A 17,967-nucleotide genomic window follows, 5' to 3' on the forward strand; every position below is an offset into this window, starting at 1 on the left:
ACATGTGGAGGTTAAGGACCATCCTGCTAAAAGATGAAAGGGTTAACCAGGAAATTAAGGAAGAATTAAAAAGATTCATGGAAACTAATGAGAATGAAGATACAACCGTTCAAAATCTTTGGGATGCAGCAAAAGCAGTCCTAAGGGGGAAATACATCGCAATACAAGCATCCATTCAAAAACTGGAAAGAACTCAAATACAAAAGCTAACCTTACACATAAAGGAGCTAGAGAAAAAACAGCAAATAGATCCTACACCCAGCAGAAGAAGGGAGTTAATAAAGATTCGAGCAGAACTCAACGAAATCGAGACAAGAAGAACTGTGGAACAGATCAACAGAACCAGGAGTTGGTTCTTTGAAAGAATTAATAAGATAGATAAACCATTAGTCAGCCTTATTAAAAAGAAGAGAGAGAAGACTCAAATTAATAAAATCATGAATGAGAAAAGAGAGATCACTACCAACACCAAGGAAATACAAACGATTTTAAAAACATATTATGAACAGCTATACACCAATAAATTAGGCAATCTAGAAGAAATGGACGCATTCCTGGAAAGCCACAAACTACCAAAACTGGAACAGGAAGAAATAGAAAACCTGAACAGGCCAATAACCAGGGAGGAAATGGAAGCAGTCATCAAAAACCTCCCAAGACACAAGAGTCCAGGGCCAGATGGCTTCCCAGGGGAATTCTATCAAACGTTTAAAAAAGAAACCATACCTATTCTCCTAAAGCTGTTTGGAAAGATAGAAAGAGATGGAGTACTTCCAAATTCGTTCTATGAGGCCAGCATCACCTTAATTCCAAAACCAGACAAAGACCCCACCAAAAAGGAGAATCACAGACCAATATCCCTGATGAACATGAATGCAAAAATTCTCAACAAGATACTGGCCAATAGGATCCAACAATACATTAAGAAAATTATTCACCATGACCAAGTAGGATTTATCCCCGGGACACAAGGCTGGTTCAACACCCGTAAAACAATCAATGTGATTCATCATATCAGCAAGAGAAAAACCAAGAACCATAGGATCCTCTCATTAGATGCAGAGAAAGCATTTGACAAAATACAGCATCAATTTCTGATCAAAACTCTTCAGAGTGTAGGGATAGAGGGAACATTCCTCAACATCTTAAAAGCCATCTACGAAAAGCCCACAGAAAATATCATTCTCAATGGGGAAGCACTGGGAGCCTTTCCCCTAAATTCAGGAACAAGACATGGATGTCCACTCTCACCACTGCTATTCAACATAGTACTGGAAGTCCTAGCCTCAGCAATCAGACAACAAAAAGACATTAAAGGCATTCAAATTGGCAAAGAAGAAGTCAAACTCTCCCTCTTCGCCGATGACATGATACGCTGCATAGAAAACCCAAAAGTCTCCACCCCAAGATTGATAGAACTCATACAGCAATTCGGTAGCGTGGCAGGATACAAAATCAATGCCCAGAATTCAGTGGCATTTCTATACACTAACAATGAGACTGAAGAAAGAGAAATTAAGGAGTCAATCCCATTTACAATTGCACCCAAAAGCATAAGATACCTAGGAATAAACCTAACCAAGGAGGGAAAGGATCTATACCCTCAAAACTATAGAACACTTCTGAAAGAAATTGAGGAAGACACAAAGAGATGGAAAAATATTCCATGCTCATGGATAGGCAGAATTAATATTGTGAAAATGTCAATGTTACCCAGGGCAATATACACGTTTAATGCAATCCCTATCAAAATACCATGGACTTTCTTCAGAGAGTTAGAACAAATTATTTTAAGATGTGTGTGGAATCAGAAAAGACCTCGAATAGCCAGGGGAATTTTAAAAAAGAAAACCATAGCTGGGGGCATCACAATGCCAGATTTCAGGTTGTACTACAAAGCTGTGGTCATCAAGACAGTGTGGTACTGGCACAAAAACAGACACATAGATCAATGGAACAGAATAGAGAACCCAGAAGTAGACCCTGAACTTTATGGTCAACTAATATTCGATAAAGGAGGAAAGACTATCCATTGGAAGAAAGACAGTCTCTTCAATAAATGGTGCTGGGAAGATTGGACATCCACATGCAGAAGAATGAAACTAGACCACTCTCTTTCACCATACACAAAGATAAACTCAAAATGGATGAAAGATCTAAATGTGAGACAAGATTCCATCAAAATCCTAGAGAAGAACACAGGCAACACCCTTTTTGAACTCAGCCACAGTAACTTCTTGCAAGATACATCCACGAAGGCAAAAGAAACAAAAGCAAAAATGAACTATTGGGACTTCATCAAGATAAGAAGCTTTTGCACAGCAAAGGATACAGTCAACAAAACTAAAAGACAACTACAGAATGGGAGAAGATATTTGCAAATGACATATCAGATAAAGGGCTAGTTTCCAAGATCTATAAAGAACTTATTAAACTCAACACCAAAGAAACAAACAATCCAATCATGAAATGGGCAAAAGACATGAAGAGAAATCTCACAGAGGAAGACACAGACATGACCAACATGCATATGAGAAAATGCTCTGCATCACTTTGCATCAGGGAAATACAAATCAAAACCACAATGAGATACCACCTCACACCAGTGAGAATGGGGAAAATTAACAAGGCAGGAAACCACAAATGTTGTAGAGGATGTGGAGAAAAGGGAACCCTCTTACACTGTTGGTGGGAATGTGAACTGTTGCAGCCACTCTGGAAAACTGTGTGGAGGTTCCTCAAAGAGTTAAAAATAGACCTGCTCTACGACCCAGCTATTGCACTGCTGGGGATTTACCTCAAAGATACAGATGCAATGAAACGCTGGGACACCTGCACCCCGATGTTTCTAGCAGCAATGTCCACAATAGCCAAACTGTGCAAGGAGCCTTGGTGTCCATCGAAAGATGAGTGGATAAAGAAGATGTGGTTTATGTATACAATGGAATATTACTCAGCTATTAGAAATGACAAGGGATCTCTGGGTGGCGCAGCGGTTTGGCGCCTGCCTTTGGTCCAGGGCGCGATCCTGGAGACCCAGGATCGAGTCCCACGTCGGGCTCCCGGTGCATGGAGCCTGCTTCTCCCTCTGCCTGTGTCTCTGCCTCTCTCTCTCTCTCTCTGTGACTATCATAAATAAATAAAAAAAAATTAAAAAAAAAAAGAAATGACAAATACCCACCATTTGCTTCAACGTGGATGGAACTGGAGGGTATTATGCTGAGTGAAGTAAGTCAATCGGAGAAGGACAAACATTATATGGTCTCATTCATTTGGGGCATATAAATAATAGTGAAAGGCAATAGAAGGGAAGGGAGAAGAAATGTGTGGGAAATATCAGAAAGAGAGACAGAACGTAAAGACTGCTAACTCTGGGAAACGAACTAGGGGTGGTAGAAGTGGAGGAGGGCAGGGAGTGGGAGTGAATGGGTGACGGGCACTGGGGGTTATTCTGTATGTTAGTAAATTGAACACCAATAAAAAATAAATTAAAAAAAAAACATCTATCAGAATGGCATTAAAGAAATGAGGAGGCAACTGGACTTTGGAAAAAGAAAAGTGATGATACTCTGTGGCTACTTTTTTCCTTCAGGACGTTTGCTGATTCTGGGCATGAGGGCAAATGGGTAGGGACGGGAGAAAAGGCCCAGACTGAGGCCCTCTACTATGCAGAGAGAAACCAGCAGATCTCTGGGTAGTCTCTTTGGGGTGGAGAAAAAAAATGTTAGAGGCTTGAAGAGCCAGGATTCTCATGAGAAGAAGGGAGCAAAATGGTCCAACATTTTGTCAGGTCTCCCTGGATACTTACTGAATTTTGAAACTGCATTCACCAAAAGACTAAGGAACTGACTGTCAAACTAGAATTTTATACCTAGCAGAAATATCTTTCTAAAAATAAGGGCAAGATTTTAGGGAGAAAGTGGCAGCAGGGGCATCACAGTTTCTGCGTCTCCCTGAATCACTAACTGAAAACAGATGGAGTACTACAAGAGTAAAACAAAAACCCCTAAACATGGGCACCTCGCTGGCTCAGTCTGTGAAGCATCTGCCTTCAGCTTAGTTCGTGAACCCAGGGTCCTGGGATCGGGTACCAGGATCGGGTCCCATATCAGGCTCCCTGCTCAGCAAGAAATCTTTTTTTTTTTCAGCAGGAAATCTGCTTCTCCCTCTTCCTCTGCCTCTCCCCCCAGCTCATCCTCCTCTTGCACGTGCTCTCTCTCACAAATAAAGAAGTGCGTAAAATCTTTTTTTTAAAAAAAAAACTCATAAACAACATCTACAACAAAACTAGATGGAAAGATATCCCAATGAAAGCCAAAATATGACCAGGTAGTATTTGCTAGGGGGAAGCAGAAGGAATAAATGGGGCATCTGAAATGCCCCCAAATAGAAGTACCACAAAAGAGTCAACATGCACTTACTACAAATCACAGCAGAGCATCTTGAGAGCAACAGTAATAAGAAGAAAGTGTTCTGCACACTCCAATGTATGAATAACAACAAGGGGTCTGAGGGGCTGAGCAGCCCAGGCTCAAAGAAATCAGCTTCTACTCTGGGATGCAGTAAGCTGGAAGAAACATCATTCCCATAGTTAAGACAACAAAATAAGCCAGACTAATGTCAAATTCATAAAGTTTTTCAAACGCATTGGAGAGCTGAGGTTGCAGAGCAACAAACTTGCCCACAATCTGAGATACAGCCTCTGAGGGAGGAAAGATGTGAGCTCTTACTTATCTGGGGTAAGCTTACTGAAAACCAGGAAGAAGAGTTCAGTTCAAACCATTGATGAATTGGTGAAGGAAGAATATAAACTGGCAAGACAGAGTGAAGCCTCTGAAAGCCTTAGATACTGAGGTGGTTCCTACTCTAGGAACCTTACTGGGTACTTTCGCTTTCAGAAAAGATCAGGGGGCTCCTGGGTGGTTCAGTTGGTGAAGTGTCTGCCTTTGGCTCAGGTCATGATCCCAGAGTCCTGGGATCGAGTCCTGAGTCAGGCTCCCTGCTCAGCGGTTAATCAGCTTCTCCTTCTCCCTCTGCCCCTTCCCCCTGCTTGTATGTGCTCGCTCTCGCTCTTTCTCTCCTTCTGTCAAATAAATAAGCCAAATCTTTAGAAAAGAAAAGATCAGAAGGAGCCCTAAGAAAGGGCCATTTAGATGCAGACCTTGAAGAGAAGAACATTAGCCAGGCAGGAGCGCTGAGATTTGCCATAGCTGCATTTCCCTCATCTTCTCTGGGAAGAAAATGCCTTTCTCTGTGGAGGCAAAGACCACAGACTCGGCCTGGCAGCAACCCACTACACCTACAAGAAGGAAAGAAGAAAACAACTGCTCCTGGGAGGATGGCAGGAATATGTGGTGTGCCCACAACTACCCAAAGGGAGAGGCAAGAGACCTGAGAGGGCCACACACACCCCAACCCAGGGACCCGGTACCGAAGACTGCAGCCCACACGGAAGAACAGAAACTGTCTCCTCCCTGTTATGCACACCACTAAGCAAACAAGCCTGAGTAACCAGCAACAGCAGAATGGTGCTGGGAAAGGGACAGAAGAGGGAGAAGAGGAGACTCTCTGAAGCAGTGTGAAGGGAAGACCTAAAGCTCCGTGTTGACAAAAGAGCCTTCTGGAGGGTCACCTCTCCCACCTAAGCAGAAGGACTTACTACAGGAATTTGAAACCTGTGGTGTGCTGAGGGTGGGCACAGTGAGAACCACCTCAAACCCAGTCCAATTCCTCACCAGGGGAACTCAAAACCCCATCTTAAGGACCAAGCAGAAGGAAATGTCTGTCTGTTTCCAGGCATACAAACTATTTACCTCAGTCTCTACTGTCCTATACAAGATCTTTGGCTTCAAACAAACAAACAAACAAACAAACAAACATGAAGATGCAGAGAAAGGTAAGGAAAAAAATCACCCTCCCAAGAAACAAAGCAATCATCAGAACCAGGACCTGATATGACACCAACACGGAGGCTATCAGATAAGAACTTTTAATTATGCTTAACATGTTAAAAGCTCTAATGGGAAAGGCAGATACCATGTGAGAGCAGAAGGTAACTGCAGAAGAGAAATACAAACTCTAAGAAAATACCAAACAGAAGTGCTAGAAATGAAGAACGTAGTAGTGAAGATAAATAATGTGCTCACCGCCAGCATCAACACAGCCAAGGAAGGGATCAGGGAACCTGAAGATCAGGCAACAGAAATTACTCACATTGAAATACAAAGGGAAAATTAGAAATTAAAACAGAAAAGAACACCTACAAAAATAAAAAAAAGTCTAATATGAGTATAACTATAATCCCAGAAGAAAGGAATGGGAACTTACTCATTTTTAAAATGTTGATGAAGTCATAATAGGTGAGAAGTTCCCCAAATTAAATGACACTGAACCACAGATACAAGTTCAGAGCCCCCAACAGACCACCCCGTGGTATATCAGAGTCAAACTGCTGGGGGGGAAAAAAAGCTAAGAAAATCTTGAAAGCAGCCAGAGAAAAAAGAAACATTATGCACAGTAATAGAGAGAGAGAGAGAGACAGACAGACAGACAGACAGGCGCCTGGGTGGCTCAGTGGTTGAGCGTCTGCCTTCTGCTCAGGGCATGATCCCAGGGTTCCGGGATCCAGTCCCTCATTGGGTTCCTTATAGGAATCCTGCTTCTCCCTCTGTGTCTCTCGTGAATAAGTAAATAAAATCTTTAAAAAAAGAAAGAAATGAATGTAAAATAAACTTTTCTTATATTTAATTGACCTAAAAGGTAACTAGAAAGGAAAAATAGTAGCAAAATATTACAGAGTAGCTATAATAACATCAGACAAAAGTTTCAGAAGAATATTATCAGAAATAAAGAGGAACATTAGACAATAAAAAGGTCAACTTTCCAATAAAATAAAAATACGTATGCACTTAACAGAGCTTAAAAATACACTAAAAATGATACTACTAAAAGGAGAAAAAGACAAATACACCATCATAGTTGGAGTCTTCCACACTATTATCACAAATTGACAGAATATGCAGGCAGAAATTTAGTAAGACTTCAGATGACCTGGACAGCACTATCAAACAATCTGACCTAATTGATGTACAGAATTCTGCCCAGCACGTTCTTTTTTCTTTTTCATTTTTTTTAAGATTTTGTTTATTTATTTGAGAGAGAGAAAGAGAGAGTACAAGTGGGGGAGAGGGACAGAGGGAGAGGGAGTAACAGACTACCCAATGAGCAGGGAATCTGATGCAGGGTTAAATCCCAGGACCCCGAGATCATGACCTGAGCTGAAGGCAGATGCTTAACAGACTGAGCCTCCCATGCACCCTCAGCATTCTTTTAAGTTGCACATGGAACATTCATAAAAATAATTTTAAAAAACCTCAGTGAATTTTAAATAATAGCAATCATTAAAAATATAGTCTTAGGCCACGCTGGCAATCAGTTTTTAAAAATGTAAAAGAGAGGCACCTAGGTGGCTCAGTCAGTCAAGCATCAGGCTCTTGGTTTCAGCTCAGGTCATGGTCTCAGGATCCTAAGATCGAGCCCTGCATCAGGCTCTGTGCTCAACATGGAGTTTGCTTAAGACTCTGTCTCCCTCTCCCTCTGCCTCTTCCCCTTGTTCTCTCTTTAAAGTAAAAAAATGAATGAATCTTTTTTTTAAAGGTAAAGAAGAATGTTAAGAGAATGAAAAGACTAAACAGAAAGGGAAAAAATATTTGCAAATCACATATCTGAAGGACTTGTATCCAAAATATATAAAGAACTCTGCAAATTAAACAATAACAATAATAAAGTATGGTACTGAAAGAGATACGGACACGCAGATAGAAGACAATAGAAAACAAAGAAAGAGATCTACACAAGATGAAAACATGACACATAAAAGTAAAAGCTGATAAACTGCACCTTATCAAATCTATAGACTTTTGATCTGAAAGACCCTGCAGAGGAGATGAATAGACAAATTATAGACTGGAAGAAAATTCTGAAAATTCTATATCCCACAAAAGACTTTTTAAAAAAATTTTTATTATTTATTCATGAGGGACAGAGAGAGAGAGAGAGAGAGAGAGAGAGAGACATAGGCAGAGGGAGAAGCAGGCTCCATGCAGGGAGCCCGATGTGGGACTCGATCCCAGGACTCCAGGATCATGCCGAAGGCAGGCGCTAGACCACTGAGCCACCCAAGTGTCCCCCACAAAGGACTTCTATCTGGATTATGTAAAGAACTCTCAAAACTCAACATCAAAACCACAATCCCATTAGAAGATAGACAAAAGCCATGAAGAGACATTTAATGAAGAAGATACACAGAGGCAAATAAGAACATGAAAAGATATTCAACATCATTAGCCAACAAGTAAAAGCAAATTATAACCACATTGAGATACTGTTACAAGTCTATCTAAGTGAATAACATAGTAAGTTGTGACAGCACCAAATTACTAGTGAGGATGCCAGGAAAATGGATCACTATATACTGATAGCAGTTATTTAAATACTTAAAATGGATTTAGCAGATGACACAGCAATCACACTCTTGGGCATTTATTGCAGAGAAATGAAAACTTACGTTAGTGCAGAAACCTGTACGTGAAAGTTTATATAGCAGCTTTATTAACAGTAGCCCAAAACTGGAAACTACTGAAGTGTGTGAATGGCAAACTGTCATGCATCAGTACTATGAAATACTATCCAGCGATAAAAAGAAATGGACTGATACATGGCAGCAACTTGAATGAACCTTCAGGGAATCATGTTGAGTGAAAAACAAAAGCCATTATCGAAAGGTTATATACTGTATGGTGGGAGTCCATACATATAACACTTTTGGAATAACACAGGGATAGAGATGGAGAATATAATTGTGGTCGCTGTGGGTAAGTGATGTGGAGTTGGAAGTGGGTGAGGCTATCAAGGGGAATCATGAGGTGTGAGGATGATGGTGGTAGAATTTACAATGAAGTTACACATATGATGAAACCGCACAGAACTACAAATGCACATCCACATACATACACAGAGGAGTACAGGTATAACTGGTGAAATTTGAATTAATTCCATGGATTGTATCAATGTCAGCTTCCTGGTCTTAACATTGTACTCTAAGTTATGTAAGATGTTTGGGGGTGCACAGAACCCGACTGTAAATGTCTTTGCGACTTCCTCTGAATCTATAATTATCTCAAAATAAAAAAAAATACATAAGTAAACAAACCCCTCAATTTTTTAAATGGGCAAAAGATCTAAATAGAAAATTCACCAAAGAAGTTGTATGGATTGCAAATCAGCATATGGGAAGATGTTCAATGTCACTAATCATCAGATAAATACAAATTAAAGCCAGAATGAGATACTACTACATACCTCAGAATAGCTAAAAGAAAAAATTTTCAAACCTAGCAATACCAAGTGCCAACAAGGATGCAGAATAATTAGAATTCTCACATACTGGTGGTGGGAATGCAAGATGGCACAAACACTCTGGAAAACTTTGGCAGGTGCTCACAAAGGCAAACATTCATTTATTATGTAACCCAACAATCCCCACCCCTGGATATTTACTCAAGAGAAATGAAAACTTATGGTCACGCAAAAACCTCTGTACAAATATTTAGAACAATGTTATTCACAACAGACAAAAAATGGATACGAACCAAATGTCCCTCGACTGGTGAACAGATAAACAAAATGAGGTGCATCCATACCACTGCCTGACAATAAAAAGGAGTGAACTACTGATGTGTGCCCACCACATGGAGGAAAATCAAACACATTTTGCTAAGTAAGAGAAGCTAGACCCAAAAAACTACGTATCACATTATTCCAGTTACTCGAATATCTGGAAGAGGTGAGACTATGGGGATGGAGATCAGACCGGTGGCTGCCAGGGTCTGAGAGTGGGAGAGGGGAGCAAATAAAGCAGCAGCACCAGGGCATTTGCAGGGGGCAGAGTGGGGGAACTCATCTGCATCTTGACAGTAGTAATGGATACATGGCCTGTGCTTCAGTCCAACCTCACAAAATTGTACACCCAAGAAGTTCACTCTATATAAACAAACAAACCAAAATAAGATCCACCTGCAACCCACCTAAGCGACAGTGTGCATAATCAAGGTCAGAGAAAAACTGGAACTCACACCCTGCTGGTGATAGAGGAAGTCGCTACAACCACGTTGGAAAGCTATTTGGCAATATCTGCTGAAGTTAAGCATGTACAAATCCTATAAATCACCAATTACACCTCTAGACATATATGCAACAGAAACATTTCCCAAAGAAAGTGAACACAAGGATATTTGTAGCAGCTTTATTTGTAACAGCAAAAACCTGGAAACCCTGCCAATGTCCACAAATATTGGAATTGATCAATCAGAGTATAGTCATGAAATGGAATACTGTATGGTGAGAATAAAGGAAATACCACTTATGGGACAACATGGATAAATCTCACAAACAATAGTGAGTATAAGAATCCAGACAATAATAAGAGCCCATAATGTAGAGTTTCATTTACATAAAATAATCAAAGATGTTACAAGTCAAAACAGTGGTTACCTTTGGGCAGAAGGAATGACTCAGAGGGGAGGGATCACAAGGGAGTTCTAACAACATTCAGTTTCTTAATATAAATGCAGGTCACTGGTGTATGAACTTTGTGAATATCCAACCAGGAGAGGTATTTTATTTCTATTTTAGAGATGGAAAAGACCCAAGGACAAGAAGATAAATGGTTTCAACTCTGACTGTATGATTCCAGTATTTCTAGAATGACAAACTTAGAGATCAGAAAAGACAGAAAGACTTCAACTCTAAGGAGCATCTAGTCTAGTCTCTGTTTTATAAAAGCAAAAAATATGTCCCAGGAAGGGAAGGACTTATTCAAGATTACCCATCTACTGAAAGAAAGGATTAGAAGTTCAATCTTCCAAGTGCCATCCAGTCTATGTCCAATGCACCCTGACCACTGTTTACAGACAAATCATCAAAACACGTTACTGAATGGAGGAAAAAGAACATTACATTGGGAACTGGGAGACCTGGAGTCTGTCCCAGTTTTGCCAAGTAAGCTTGGCTTTCCCCTTTCCATTTTAATCTTCCCATCTGAGAAATATGGGGTGACAATAACCAAATCAACAAGAGGTCACAAGTCTTGAATCCACAACAGAGGCAGATCCAGGTTTTGCACAATCTGAATCTTCTAACACTTGGAGCCCTCTGAAAGGATATTGGTAAAAAAAAAAAAAAAAAAAAAAACACATCAATGCAAAACTAGTAACAAAAGTGAGTACTTCCGATGAGAGAAGAAAGACAATAGGATACACAATTGGAAAAAGTCAACAAACGTTAGACACATCTTAAAATTCAGGGAAAAAAGTGGCATAACAAATAAAAGTATATTTTTGTTAAATAATGGCCCCACATACTTCTGCAACCTGTTATTCCTACTTTTCTTATCTATCACAGCAGCAGGCTCACAGTACTTAGCATACAGTTGTACTCACACCTAAAAGGTATTACACCAACGTAGTAAGGACACACAGGCAGATGGCAAGAGGAAAAGACACAGGGAGAACCTGGAGGAATCTGTGTGCAGATTCCTTAGCCTCTCACCCTCCCATGAGAGGCCACAAACAGTACGCCCTTCTTTCAGCAATGGACATGCAGTGACATGGGTGTGATATTTCTGTCCAGGGAGGCCCAAACTCAGTGCCCAGGGATTATATTCAAGGCCAGCCACATAGGAACACTCTGCCTAGCATGCACCAAAAGTTCAGACTCCCAGAAGGAAAGCAGGTGTTTAGCATAAACCACAGAGTTTGTATAAACAGTCTACACACAGTGAGCCCTCTCACCAGTTAACTGTTGCCTGGACACCCTCTGAGAGCCAAGTCCCCGGAAGCCAGACAAGGGGCAGCCTTGCAAGCCATCCTTTGGAAAGGACAGCAGTCTCAGGCTGGCTACATTAACTCTTCTTTGCATGCTACTCAGTGTTTGTGGTTCTGATACAGTCACTTGCCCCACAATCGCAGGAGTTCTGGAAAATGCCACTTCACATACCCCCTCCAAATGTTAATATAAATGCATGCTGTGCTTATAATTGCATACGCTGCTCACTGGGAATATCCTTGCCAGGACAGAACTTGTGTTGATCGATTTTCCATATCTGATTTGTGACTAGAATATTTTCCCACAGACTAGCTTCTGGCTCTGTACATTGTGAACCGTGATTCTCCTCCACTGCCAACACACGTCTAGGACCACATGCTACAAGGCATGACATCACAATGTCCTCTTCCTCCTCACACCTCTCATCCCAATGCTGGTGTGATGGTACAGAAAGCAGGCGTCTTCCTGGAAGCAATTTCAATACAGGGCAGCTAGCAAGAACTCAAACATATATGGAATCAGTTGTGAGCCCCTTCAACCACACTCTAAATCCAAACTAAGTATATCCCAATTTAGTATCTCTTTAGCCAGATTCCCAACATGCCCCTGGCCACTGTATTGCTGCCCAACACAAGAGCAAGAGTAATCGAGACAGCAGACTGGTAAGAGAGGTGCCCTGAGCCAACTTCAGCTAAAATATTTCTTGTGGATTTTCCAAGCCGTAGGACCAGCAGAAACCCCAGTGCTAGGGCCTCTTCCAGGCCTGTGCAAGTGAGTGAACCTGAAGCTGAGTCCTAAATTTCACTCACTTCACTGTGCATCTGTGCCTAGGTCCAGAGAGTCACAGGAGAGAAATCGAATACAGAAAAGGCTTGGGCTCCAGCTAATGGGGCAGAAGGGAAGAGAGTACCTAAACAGAAGCAACGCTGAGGAAATCAGGATGAATTCCAGACAACCAGAGAGTCCAAGGACCTGGAAACGAGTGACAAGCAGGTGAGCTAGGAATGGAAAGGCAGCCTGAGCCGGGACCCAACACAAGTTGGGTCCCAACACAAGCAAACTACAGTGTCTTTCTACTCTGGCTGATGTGAGCAGTGCAGTGTCAGTGGGGGTAGGTGCCGGGAGCAGTGGAGGAACTGGTTCAGAGTGGGGCTTCTCGAACCACAGCCAGTGAGCAGCTGTGCTGGGCAGGCACAGAACCAGATGGAGCAGGCTAGGAACCCAAGAGGCAGCCAAGAAAGACAACCTCCAGGATGGGTCAAAGCTGAATTCCCAGACTACCACTCATAGCGTCAGATGTTGCTCAAGCTCGAATTGGCCCCCTAGGTAGCATATCCCACCCCCACCCTCCGTGGGTATGGGAAGCAGGTCACCATGGTTAGACATCTTAAGGGTAAACTGATAGCACTACTCTGGGTTTAATTTGAGATGAATGCCAGTCATTTTACAAACAGGATGTGCTTCAGTAAGAAGTTCTGCTGGGATGGGAGAAGGAAGGAGGAGAGGACAGAGGCATCAGAATGTCCAAGAGGGCAGATTTGCTGAGACTACAGATGACACCAGCACTCTCTCGCCTCCACACCAGTACTGCTCTACCCAGTAGGAAGATGTAGAAGGAAACAACTGACATTAAATTATATGGTTATACAGTTTCTAAAGTCACATGGCCCTGGACCACACACATCCCTAGAAGCAAGTGACAGACTTGTGACAGAAAGTCTGGTACCCTGGATCATCCTGGAGAATCATCAGCAAGACAGTCAAGTGTAAAAATAAATGCATAAGCCCGATTTGACACTTCTCAACTATAGTACTGGGGATGAAAATTTAAGGATGGTGCCTTTGGGCAGCTGTGTAACACAACAGACTCTTCATCTCCCTTTTGATTCAGCTTCTCCTTATACTCCAGAGAGCACCAGGCGCAGCGGAGTCAACAGAATTGACTCTTTGACAGCCATCATAAAGCATATCCTGTGAAATACATACTCTTTTGATTCCCTCCTGTAATCTGAAAGAAGCAGACCGGCTCACAGGCAAGCAACACAATTCAAAGTCCCCAAATCACGTTGCATTGGAGCTGGAAGGAGCTGACGCAGTGGAGGCTGAGCCATGGCCTTGCAAATGGGAAACATACTAGGCCCAGGGCCAGCCATACCCTTCAGAAGCATAACTCACAGCAGCAGGATGACAGCATTGGCACCAGGCTCAGAGTGCATTTCATGTGTTCCCAACCTGTATGATGGCCACACGGACTCTGGGTGGGCCCATCCTGAGTTTAAATTCCAACCCTGAGTTTAAATCACCCCCGGCCAAGTGAGAGATCTTAGCCAAGTCCCTTGGCCTCTGTGCTCTTGGTTTTCTCACCTGGCAAGCAGATCTAACAGCAGCTAGATCGCCAGGTTGATTCAAGGACTAAAGGAAGTAAGATGTCAGAAGCACCATTGCCTACTTCTATGCTTGGGCTAGTCTTCCTCGTCACCAATCTCCCGTCTTTCTAGGCACGAGCGGGCTTCTCAGGATGGGACCCTTGGATCACCAACTCCTTAAATCCTACCTATTCTTCAATACACAGCTCAGACCCAGCCTGCCTCTCCAAACTTCCTGATCCCCCAGTGAGGTGCACGCTGGCCTCCCCTAAGGCCTCGTAGCACTTCACAGATAGTTCTTTTTGTGGATGATGTCTGGTCCTACCTTAAATGAGAATTACTGACATACTTGCCTTTCTTATCCAACTAGCATGCACTGAGTCCAGGGCAGGGCCTATGCCACCCATCCGCCAAGTCCAGCATGGTCCAGTAGCTTGTCATGGTAGAGTCGATGAATCCTGGCTGACTTGAATTGGACAGTTTATCACCATCATCAGTCAACATCTAGTGAGTGTCTCCATTGGCAGAAGCAGGCTCTGAGGATAGGACAAAGGTGAAGTGCACAGAGTCCTTGTTTTCAGATGGAATCCAGTCTAGTTTTAGTAACTGGGCACACGTGTACACACACACACACACACAGAACAGAAACTGCCTGAGGTAACCTTGCACAAAAGCAGAACCACAGACAAGGTTCTGGAAAGTTGTCAGGAAGAAAAATCAGGTCTTGTGACTAGGCTCAGACAGTTAGCAGAAGCTTCATGAGGCCACAGGAAGTGAAGGAAGGTATCCGCCATGAGAAAACAGTGCAGAAGGCAGAGGCACTGAGTGCTGGGAACTGGAGGAGTGTCCAGGCAGCGAGACTGAAGGGGCACCTATGCCCAAGAAAACAGGAGGGCTGTCGTGAACAAGGTCGTGTTATGACTACAGCCTCAAGGAGCTTAGGATGATGGCTAAGCTGGGCCCATTCAGTGCTCATAGTAATCCCACAATCTGGGGACTGTTTTATTATCCTCATTTGACACATGGACAAACTGAGGCCAGAGAGGTTTAGGCACTTGAATGCTAAGCATAAGGAGCCAGGGCAAGTCCTGGGCAGAGTTGTGTTTTAGGAAGCACAGTTAAGCTAAGCCTGTTAAGTTAGTTAACTTAAATGTTAGTTAACTTACGTTGGGGTCACACAGGGGCCAGAGAGGAGTTAGAAAAATTCCTGGGTCATATAGGCAATGTACCCAGCTAGGAGAGAAATCAGGAAACACCAGAGGCACCAGAGATTCTTCCAGAAATTGTAATTCCTTAAGGATTCTCTGTGTACTCCATTTCTTACTGCTCATTTTGTTCCATGGATAGAGATGGGGAACTGGGAGGGAGAGGGGTAGCTGAAAAAGAGGTTTTTGTGCTTTGTAAAAGGTGTCCATAAAAGGCTAAATTGCAGGCCACCCAGATGTACCAGGGGTGACCTGAATATTCTGGAAAAGTGACCCCAAAAAAGGAGAAAAGACGGAAATGTCCAGGCAGGTGGGGAGGTGCAGACCGCAGGTCTGAACTCAAGGAAGTAGCACTGGGGACAGCAAGAGGAGAATTTATTCTGATCAGGCATGTGAGAGGCAGGGACACAGGACTCGGTCACCAAGCAACTGCGGAAGGAGGGTGAGGGTAAGGAAACCCAAGGAGCAAAGCGACACAACACTGAGTGTGTGGAGCCCCTGACTGGGAGGTAGAGGATAGGAAACAGCACCGACAGGGCCGTTGGCTTCATCTGGCACAGGTCAGGTTAGAGGCGCAGCAGGAAACACAGGAGAATTTCTCTTCTCACCTGCAAAAAAAGTTCAGATAAAGACCCCGCTGGCCGTCCCAGGGTGGCTTGGAAGGAGACTCGCCCGCCCCTGCCATCAGCTCCCAAGGGGCAGGCCTCACCCGACACGTCCCCGCCGCCCCTCCCGGCCTCCGTATTCTCGGGGTCCATTCTGAGAGTCACCCGAGGTCGCTGAGGTCGCTGGGGCAGCCGCGTTGTTCACACCGCTGCGGCGCCGACTGGACGCCTGTCGCACGGGGGTCAGACACTACCTGGCCTCGGCCACCAGGCCGCCCAGTCCCAGCCCCCGCGTCGCTCCCGGGGACCCACTCCCGCCCCGCCCACCCCTGACTGCGCCCACGAACCGCCCACCGCTCCTGCCCGCCCTCCCCGGCCACGCCCCGCCCCTCCGCCCACCATTCCCGAAGGCCCCTCCCCGGCAACACCCCCGCACCAGCACCCCCCGGCTGCCCACCAATCCGGCCCTACCAACCCCGGCTAAACCCCGCTCCCCCCTCCCATCACTCCTGCCCGCCCCCCGGACCACGCCCCCCGACCGCCCGCCATTCCGGCCTCCCCGTCCCCGGCCACGCCCCTCCTCCCCGCAGGCCCCTCCCGGCCACGCCCCCCGGCCGCCCACCAATCCGGCCCTACCAACCCCAGCGAAACCCCGCCCCCCCGCCCATCACTCCTGCCCGCCCCCCCCGGGCAACGCCCCCCCGGCCGCCCACCAATCCGGCCCGTCCTAGCCGGTCAAGCCCCGCCCCCCCGCCCATCACTCCTGCCCGCCCCCGGACCACGTCCCCCGACCGCCCACCACTCCGGCCCGCCCTTCCCCGGCCACGCCCCGCCCATCTGCCCACTATCCCCGCAGGCCCCTCCCGGCCCCGCCCCCCAATCCGGCCCCACCAACCCCGGCCAAGCCCCGCCTCCCCGTCCACCACTCCTACCCACCCCGTCCCAGCCACGACCCGTCCCTCCGCCCACCACTCCGGCCTGCCCCTCCCCGGCCACGCCTCCTGACTACCCCCCAACTACTCCTGCCCGCCCCGCACGGCCACGCCTCCCAACTGCCCCAACAGTCCCACCCAGCTCCTCCCCAGCCCCGCCTCCCAGCTACACTAAGAATCTCACCCAGCCGCCCACCCCCACCCGGAGCCGCGCCAGTTCCTCTGCAGCTCCTCCTCCCAGCTATTCCACCAGGCCCACCCCGCTCCTCCCCAGCTCCTCCCCACAGCTGTCCTCCGGCTCGCCCCACCTCCACCAGGTACCCAAACAGGCCCTCCATGTTCCGCCCTAGCCCCGCCCCAGCTCCTCCCCCCAGCCTTCCCTCAACTCGCCCTACCCCTCCCCAGCACCCTCCTGCTCCTCCCAGCCTCTGCTCCGCCTCAGTCCCGCCTGCACCTCCACAGCTCCTCCCCCGAGCCGTGCTCCAGCCCCAGACCCCGCTGGGAGCTACTTCTCCAACCCTTCCGCCAATCCGTCCCTGCCCCTTCCCAGCCCCGCCCCGCTCAGCCGCAGCTCTTCCTCCGAGCTTTCCACCAGGCACGCCCTACTCCAAGTTTGGCTTTCCAGGGTCTCCCACCCTGCCCTACAACTCCCCAGGTCCTCATCCCCAGGGGCCCACGGATAGTCCTGTGCTCTGCCCCAAGCTCCGCTTACCCAGCGTTCCCCAGAGCCCCGTGCACCTCCCCCGGCTACACCGCCAAGGCCCAACCTGCTCTTGGCAGAGCACCTCCTCCGCAACATTGCCGCCGGCTCCGTCCTGCTCCTTCCCGCTCACTGCCCTAGTTCCTCCCCAACTCTTTCTCACACCCGGAGCTGAATCCTCTGGCAGGTGCGCCCCAGCTACTCCCCCAGCCCCGTCTCACGGCTCCCGCTCCCACAGCTCCTTCCCACAGGCCCGCCCCGCATTCTCCTCCCCAG

At 45.9% G+C, this 17,967-nt stretch overlaps 1 long non-coding RNA gene across 23 annotated transcripts in view; it reads right to left on the reverse strand.

Moving 5' to 3' along the window:
* Positions 1 to 17,967, reverse strand: part of LOC140627755 (uncharacterized) — a 291,600-nt gene that overhangs the window by 273,271 nt on the left and 362 nt on the right. For 18 of the 23 annotated variants that reach the window (XR_012026370.1, XR_012026361.1, XR_012026366.1 and 15 more), the window contains exons 1-2: positions 16,164 to 16,380; positions 14,603 to 16,062 (exon numbers count right to left, since the gene is read on the reverse strand). This is a non-coding gene — a long non-coding RNA (uncharacterized lncRNA). Of the gene's footprint in view, positions 1 to 14,602; positions 16,063 to 16,163; positions 16,381 to 17,703; position 17,967 lie in introns of those variants that run through there. The other 5 variants (XR_012026364.1, XR_012026365.1, XR_012026363.1 and 2 more) reach the window with 4 other exon arrangements.

Source organism: Canis lupus, chromosome X, assembly GCF_048164855.1.
Source record: "Canis lupus baileyi chromosome X, mCanLup2.hap1, whole genome shotgun sequence".
Taxonomy (NCBI): domain Eukaryota; kingdom Metazoa; phylum Chordata; class Mammalia; order Carnivora; family Canidae; genus Canis; species Canis lupus.